The sequence below is a fragment of the Cajanus cajan genome, chromosome 1 (assembly GCF_000230855.2).
Source record: "Cajanus cajan strain Asha chromosome 1, NIPB_CcT2T_4, whole genome shotgun sequence".
Taxonomy (NCBI): Eukaryota; Viridiplantae; Streptophyta; class Magnoliopsida; order Fabales; family Fabaceae; genus Cajanus; species Cajanus cajan.
The window spans coordinates 82,617,467-82,626,457 of NC_138517.1; positions in this window are offsets into that span (position 1 = coordinate 82,617,467).

Consider the following 8,991-nt stretch of genomic DNA (forward strand, 5'->3'; position numbering starts at 1 on the left):
CTAAACCATAAACCATGAACCGTAAACCCTAAACCCTAAACCCTAAACCCTAAACTCTAAACCCTAAACCCTAAACCCTAAACCCTAAACCCTAAACCCTAAACCCTAAACCCTAAACCCTAAACCCTAAACCCTAAACCCTAAACCTTGAACCCTAAACCCTAAACCATAAACCATAAACCATAAACCATAAACCATAAACCATAAACCCTAAACCCTAAACCCTAAACACTAAACCCTAAACCCTAAACCCTAAACCCTAAACCCTAAACCCTAAACCCTAAACATTAAACCTAAAACCCTAAACCATAAACCATAAACCCTAAACCCTAAACCCTAAACCATAAATCATAAACCATATACCATATACCATATACCCTATACCATATACCCTATACCCTATACCTTATAGGGGAAGGGTACGGTTCTCGGTCCCTTGCCGAGGCGAAGTGATATATGAGCTGCGTCAATATCTGATAGGACATGACGTGCGGTCCACGTGGCCGATAGGGTCCTCCCAGTACACAAGCCCCCAGCCTTGAGGATGTAATGACATAAATGGTAATAATGATTGTGCAGTTGTGGCGGTTGGTTTGAGTGTGGAATTGTAACCGTTAAGTATTAATCATAGGGACATGGGGGGTTATAACTGTTGAGTAATAAACGTGGGAACGTGAAGAGTTATAACCGCTGAGCATTAAACGTGGGAACATGAAGGGTTGTAACCGTTGGACATTAATGATGGGGGATTTGATAAGTTATGGCTTGTGAGACGTTGGATCAAACTGATCCAACGGTTCGTAGGGGTATGACAGTTGGTTAGAGGCTCCTAAGAGTGCTATAAATAGGGGTGGTAGGGACCCATTCGATGTGGTCACTTGTTCCTGTCTTCATCTGCTCCGAGCCGATACAAGTTGATCCTGAGCATTAGCTACCGACCGAGACTGACTTCATTTCAAGGTACGTTTCTATGGCTGATTTAGAAAGGGATATGGATGATAGGGTTTCCTGAACTGGCTATTCTGGTAGTGGTAGGACTGGATCTGCCGATACGCGCTCGCGTGAGCCTTCGGATCGGCCTGAGGGTTCTGGATTGGCATCGAGTAAATCAGTGAGTGTTGAGGTTGTTGAGGGGTTTGAACGAACGGGCACGGAGGACGAGGCTTCTTCGTTCGCCGTGTCGGAAGGTCGGCCGAACACGCGTAGAGTCGGCTCGAATACTCGCAGCTTCGGCCCCGTGCAAGTCCCCGGTTATAGATGGGTGCATGGGGAAGTGGGTAGCGTCTTTTCTCGTTATACCGATAAGAGTGCCATCGCTCGGCTGTTCGATGCCGAGGACTTCGTTACCTTTTTGGAGAATGAGGAGTCGTCCGGTTTTTTCTTCGAGCCGTGCAGAAATGACGGATCGCCAGATTCTGACTTTGTCTTCTTGGGCCGAGAGAGTCCAAATACCACTTCTTTTTTGTGTATGACTACTTGTTTCGTGATTTGAGGGTGACTCTTCCCTTTGACAAGTTTTTTATGGATGTACTTCGACTGCTTAATGTGGTGCCGACATAGCTTCATCCGAACACTTGGGCCGCTATGCAAGGATTTTGGAAATTGTGTATAGCTCTTTGCATCGAGCCGACGCCCCACTTGTTCTTGTACTATTACGCCTCTCGGCCGACGAGGAAGACGAAATGGTTATCTTTGTTTCGGACGGAGCATTGCTTGTTACAACCCTTCGCCACGTCCTACAAAGGGTTTAAAGTGGGGTTTTTTAAGATGATGATCCGGCCCGAAAATGGCAACAAATATTTCTTCGATGCGGAGGGTAAGGCATTGTTCCCTTTGTATTGGACTCGGGCACTCAAGAAGTACGATGTGGTGTCTAAGTCTAAAATGTCTCGAGAGGAGCAAACCGACTTGAAAATATTAGAGAAGTTACCTCGGCCCTTGCCGTGTCGGGGGCTCGTTCGACTGGCGAAGTCGTCGCAGCCGCTTGATGATTTAATCGGTACAACATCTGTCCTATATTTAAATTCATGCGTTGTCATTGATTTTGGCTAATTTGTGTGCAGGTATCACGACGAGCTGCGAGAGTGATAACTTGGATATCTGCAATTTGATTCGGGGCTAAGCTCCGACGCCGATGCCGGCTGGGCATGGGGGAAATCGAACTCCGGCACAAGAGACGTCTCGGCCTCAACCACAGAAAGATAAGCATGCCCAAGACGCTCACAAGGCGAGGGTTGTTAAGAGGAAGGCCGATGAAGTGAGGGCCGAGGCCGAGGCGCGGAAGTAGAAGCAGCAGAGGTTGCCGGTGTTGGTGGCTCCCCAGGGACTGGTGAGTCCCAACTTTTTGGCTTCCAACATTAGTGCTCAGGAGCATTTGAGCAAAGACCTGACATCAGCATCGGGTCAGGCGATGTTGGGGCATATGAGTGCGGCCAATAAGTGGACCTTCTTCTGCGAGTTTCAAGCTCGATCCTTGGCTTTGGCTTAAAGCATCATGATGCAGCTGAGTGCCGAAGCCGAGTGTCGAAGTCGAGAGCCTGCGTTGACAGCTTGCTGAGTCGGAGAAGTCCGTGTAGGAAGCCTTGGCTGCTCTTTCCGAGGTACAGTCGAACGAGAAGATGTTCAAGGCCGAGATGGTCCGCCGTGGTCGTCAGAATGATGACCTGATGCTCCAAGTGCAACGGATGGAAAATGCGTTGAAGGTTGAGGCCGAGAAATCAACGAAGCTGGCCGACGAGTTGGACACCGAGAAGAAATCCTACGGGGCGTATCGAGAGAGGGCTACGCGCAAGGTTTTGTCTCAGCATGAAGCCGGCTTCGCACAGGCGACACGGCAAGCTCGGCATTTCGGAAGCCTTCCTTTGGACTTCCAGTTTGATATGGCCATGGATTTTTATTGGGGGAAATATGTCAATCTGACCCAAATCCCCCCGAATGAACAGCCGGATGTCGAAGCTCCTGTTCGCCACCAGGCCGGACCGAATGGTGTAGAACAGGTGCATGAGGAAGTGGCCGAGCAGGAGGCGCCGGCCCACGTGGATCCCGAAGCACAGGCTTAGGGTTATTTTTTAATTTTGTATGCAGGGGCCGATAGAGCCCTTTTGTTTTTCAATGCAATCTACTTTGGTTTTCGTCAAATATTGTGTATTCCCAAACGAACATTGATATAACAAATCAAATCGTGCCGAGTGTATTTTAGTTTATACGAACTTATTGTGTGGAAGACTTGAAACTTGAAATAAAGTCATGTCCTTGGCCGAAAGGGTTTCTCGGGAGGGAAGACTTAAAATTTGAAGTAAAGCCACGTCTTTAGCCGAGAGGAATCTCGGGAGGGAAGACTTAAAACTTGAACTAAAGCCACGTCCTTAGCTAAGAGGAATCTCGGGAGGGAAGACTTAAAACTTGAAATAAAGCCACGTCCTTAGCCGAGAGGAATCTCGGGAGGGAAGACTTGAAACTTGAAATAAAGCCACGTCCTTAGCCGAGAGGGTTTCTCGGGAGGGAAGACTTAGAGAATTTGTAATAAGTCTTCAAATGGGTAGAGTTCCATGTTCGTGGGATGACTTTGCCGGACAGTTCTTCCAGTTTGTACGCGCCATTGTGGAGAGCATGTCGAACTCGGAACGGGCCGTCCCAGTTTGCCGCCAACTTTCCTTCGGTCGGGTTACGTCGGGCCGAACTAGCTACCCTCCAAACAAGGTCACCCTCTTGAAATTTTCTTGGCATCAACTAGGAGTTAAAGCGCCGAGTCATTCGCTGTTTGCATGCTTCGGCTACGATCTGTGCCTTATCTCGGGTTTCATCCAAGACGTCGAGTTCGGCTCGGATTGCCCCATCGTTAGAATCTTCATGGAAGTGTGTCCGTCGGAATGAGGGTTCACCTACTTCGACTGGTATCATCGCATCCGTTTCGTATGTTAATCGGAACGGAGTCTCTTTTGTGCTTGATTGGGGTGTGCATCTGTACGCCCAGAGAACTTCAGGGAGCTCTTTAGCCCACGCTTCTTTGGCCGAGCCGAGCCGTTTCTTCAACTCATTGAGGATGAATTTGTTGGCTGCCTCGGCCTGACCGTTGGACTGAGGGTGTTCGACAGATGTGAACCGATGTCGTACGCCGAGATTCTCAAGGAAGGTGTTGAAGCCTCATTCCGACGTAAATTGGAGCCCGTTGTCGGAGATGAGTGCGTGAGGAATACCAAACTGGGTAATGATGTTTTTCCACATGAACTTTTGGACATTAACGGCGGTGATAGAGGTGAGCGGCTCGGCCTCTATCCACTTGGTAAAATAATCCACAGCTACGATCAGAAACTTGCATTGACCTTTAGCAAGAGGGAACAGACCGAGTATATCTACGCCCCATAAGGCGAACGACCAAGGGGAGCTGATGCTGTGCAATTCGGTGGCTGAGGCATGAATGAGGTTCACGTGCTTCTGACATTGAATGCATTTTTTCACATAATCGGCACAGTCCGTTTTTAGCGTCGGCCAATAGTAACCGGCTCTAAGGATCTTGGTGGCGAGCGTTCTTCCGCCAGAGTGGGACCCGCAGATGCCGTCGTGAACCTCTCGGATGACATACTCGGCTTGTTGCTGGTCAATGCACTTCAACAAGGGTGTGGAGAACCCTCGTCGGTACAATTCTCTGGCTACCACAGAGTAGCGTGCCGCTTGAGTTCGGATCTTTCTAGACTCGGTCGGATCGGTCGATTCTAAGTTGTTAACAATGAAATTCCAAATATCAGTCATCCAAGATTGCGGAGCTCCTTCTACTGGCATGCATTCCTGTGTGACACTCGGGGTGGGCAATTCCAGATGTATTGTCGACCGGAGTTGTCCCTTCTTGCGACTACTTGCCAGCCGAGCCAACTGGTCGGCTCTCTCGTTATTCCCACGTGGCGTGTGCTTAACGTGTATCTCTTGGAACTGGTTTCTCATCCCCCGGAAGAGATGGTAATATTTAAGCAGATTGGCGTCCTTTACTTGAAAATTATCGTTCACCTGTTCGGTGACAACTTTCGAATCGGTCCAGCATGTGATTCTTCTCACCCCCATCTCGGCCGCCAATCTCATCCCGGCTAATAAAGCTTCGTACTCGGCTTAGTTGTTGGATGCCTGGAAGCTGAATCGCAGTGATTGTTCCAAGGTAATACCAGAAGGGCTTTCCAAGATGATTCCAGCACCACTACCTTGATCGTTGGAGGAGCTGTCCACGTGCATTGTCCAAGTACTGTCTTCAAAGTGGCCGAGTGGTGATAGTTCATTGACGAAGTCGGCTAAGCTTTGTGACTTGATGGCCCCCCGAGATTCAAAATGGATGTCGAACTCGGATAGTTCGATTGACCATGCCATCATTCGACCGGCCAATTCTAGTTTTCCCAACACTTTCGCAATTGGGCAATCGATCCGGACCACCACTATGTGGCTCTGGAAGTATTGTCGAAGATGCCTAGCAGCATATATGAGTCCCAACGCTACCTTTTCCAAGAGTTGGTATCGGCGCTCGGCATCCTGAAGCACCCGGCTTATGAAGTATACAGGTTGCTGTTGGCCGTCTTGTTCTTGTATCATGCCGGCGCTTATGGCCTCGCCAAAAACTGCTAAATACAGTATTATTTCTCAGACGGGAGTCGGCTTGGCCAGCACAGGTGAGGTGCTGAGCCGTTCCTTGAAGTGTTGAAAAGATGCTTCACATTCAGCTGTCCATTGAAATCGGTTTGCCTTTTTCAGCAGACCGAGAATCGGCTTGGAAGTTTCGACCATGCATGGGAGGAAACGAGACAACGCTGTCAGTCGGCCGACTAACTTTTGAACCTCTTTCAAGTTTGATGGGCTTCTCATATCGATGATAGCTTGGCATTTATCTGGGTTAGCTTCAATGCCTCGGCTTGATAGCATGAAGCCCAGGAACTTGCCGCCCGAGACGCCGAACACACATTTATCCGGGTTGAGTCTCATCTGGTGTTTCCGAAGTGCATGGAATACTTCGGTCAGGTCGGCGACATGAGAAAGTGTGTCGGCCGATTTGACCACCATGTCGTCTACATAAACTTCTATATTCTTTCCAATCTGACTGCCGAAGATCTTGTCCATAAGTCGTTGATATGTGGTCCCGGCATTTTTCAGGCCGAAAGGCATCACTTGGTAACAATAGTTGGCAGATTCCGTGACGAACGTCGTTTTGTCCTCGTCTCGGGGGTGCATACGGATTTGATTATAACCCGAGTACGCGTCGAGAAAGGTTAAGAACTTATGGCCGACTGTTCCGTCAACCAATCGGTCTATGTTCGGCAACGGATAGGCATCCTTGGGACATGCGTTGTTCAAGTCTGTGTAATCGGTGCACATTCGCCACTTGCCGTTTGACTTTTTGACCATGACCACGTTGGCCAACCAGGTTGTGTAGTGGATTTCTCAAATGAAGCCCGCTTCCAAGAGTCGAGAGTTGAAGTCCACTATCGTTTCAAGGTTTTGTGCTACCGTGTGAATACATTTCACTCCACGCGGCTCGACCGTTTCAAGACGAGGCAGCCGAAGACTAGCGAAATAGCACTCCCTAGTCGCTTTCTGATCGGCATGGACTGTAATGATCCGGCCTGACTCGGAAGGGAATTTCATGGCTAAGTGTGGAGTTGACACGATCGCACCTAACTTGTTGAGGGAAGGCCTTTTGAGAAGGATGTTATATGACGTGTTGGCGTGCACAACCACGTACTTGACTGGGATGTCTCGGGCTTCGGCTCCATCGAAGCAGAAGCGAGTGGATAACTTGATGTACCCTTTTGTTTGTAGACGCTCACCAGAAAATCTGACCAAGGGTTCATTGTACGGGATTAATTCGGCCTCCGGGATGCCGAGCTGTTTGAATGTGTTCTAGTATAGTATATCGGCCGAGCTACCCTGATCGACCAACGTTTTTCGAACGATGCAGTTGTGGATTTCGACACTGATGACCATTGGATCGTCTTGGTCTAGGTCAATGCCTTTAAAGTCTGCTTCGGTGAATGTGATGGCTGGCAACCTGCGTTGAGTACGTTCCACTGCGTGCACAGCTCGGACGGCTCCCAGGTGTCTTTTTTGTGTCGAGGAAGTGGCGCCTCCGCCTGCGAATCCGCTGACAATAGTATTGGTGACTCTTCGGGTCTGACTGGTCGGCTTGTCTTCTTTTCGGCCTCTCGATCGACTTCGTTCCCTGTAGGGGCGCCTGTCGGATCTGTCTTGATCAGGCTGATCTCGACGATGCCGACGATCATCGTGTCAGGGGGAACGAGGTCGATCGACAAAATGCTGAAGTTGTCCTTGTTTGATTAAGTCCTCAATCTTGTCTCTCAGAGTCGCGCACTCTTCAGTCGAGTGACCCCAGTTACGATGATATTTACAAGACTTGCTTGTGTCGGCGCGTGGGGGGGTCGAGGCTCGTTTCGGCACTGCCAGGACCTCCGAAGCAAGTGCTTGGTCTAACCCAGTTGATCGACTAGTGTTTAGCGGAGTATAATGGGAGTACCTTGGTCCTCGAATAGGCTTGTCTCTTGGGACGAGGTCCTTGGGACGGCTACAGTAAGAGCTTTCGGCCGGCTTCTTGACCTTGATCGCTACATCCGCCCTGGCTTGATTGCGAAATTCTGCAAGTTCCTCCATCTGCATGTATTTGTCGGCACGGCGTCTCAAGTCATCCATGTCGGACGGGGGTTTCTTGCAGATGCTATTAGCAAATGGTCCCGGCTTCAGCGCTGTAGTCAAATGATGAAGGGCGATAGCCGGATTGAGGTCTCAGATTTCAAGAGCCGCTTTGTTGAATCGGCTCATGAAGGTCCGAAGGGATTCCTTCTTCTCTTGTCTTATGCTCACCAGCGCGAGGGAGGTTAGTTGGTGAGGTCGGCTGGTGGCGAACTGGATGGTGAACTAGGACGCTAGGGTGTTAAAAGAGTCGATCGAGTTGGCCGGGAGACGAGTGAACCAGCTCAATGCTCTTCCCTTCAAAGATGTTAGAAAAATCTGGCATAAGGCGGCGTCGTCGGTAGTGTTGAGAATGACTTGGGTCAAAAAGATGTCGACATGCTCGTCGGGGTCGGTGGTTTCGTCATACTTGTCTAACGGGAGGGACTTCCAGTGGTCGAGGAGGGAGGATTGCATGATGTTGGGGGTGAAAGGGTGCCGGTGTGCTCCGGTCGGCGGGGCGTACGCGGGTCGGCCGGTTACTTGGGCAGCCGAGGCGTGGTTCCCCGGGGTGACAGTGGAAGTGTGAGGGAGAGAAGTATGATGTCTGAGCGAGTGGAACGACCCCTGGGTGTGAGTCGGCTCGGAGGGTTTCCACGTGGGATCTTTGTTTTGGTTTTTCAGGGCGGCGTTCTCTTCCCTCAAGGCGGCCATCTCGCGAGCGTCTTTCTCTCGTTGCTGCTTCATGGCGGCCATTTCCTCCTTCAGTTGTCGCACCATCTCGGCCATGTTGGTCTCGTCAACTGTCTCGGCATTGTCCGCTTCCGATTGGTGCTCATCTTCGGATCAGTGGTCTTCAGTGTGTGTTCTCCTTGTCTTTGCCATGATGTCTCTTCCAAATGGTACTCAGTCCGTCTTCTTCAAAAGCTATCGGTTCGGCCCCACGGTGGGCGCCAAAATGTACCTGTCTAAGGGCACACTCGTAATCTTCAGGTGGGTAAAGGGCCGAACAGGAGCTTCTAGTGGATCTTCCGAAGGGGGGAGGTACCTGCAAAGGGCACTCCGACGCTCAAGTCAGGACAAGCACAAATCTCTAGGGTAATAATTGAACAGTGACATACCTCGTTACGTGTGACCTATTTATAATACCTGACATGGGCCTGAGCATGGTGGGCCTTCTTTGACATTTACCAAATTAAGTAATACGATGTTAATCGACAGGTTATGCCTTAATTATGTCTTGTCCCTTGTTAATCGTGATCGTCATTCTAATTATTCTGCCTCTGTTGACCTTCGGTCGAGTCGATACAGAACGACCGAGACGTCGTCTGGCCG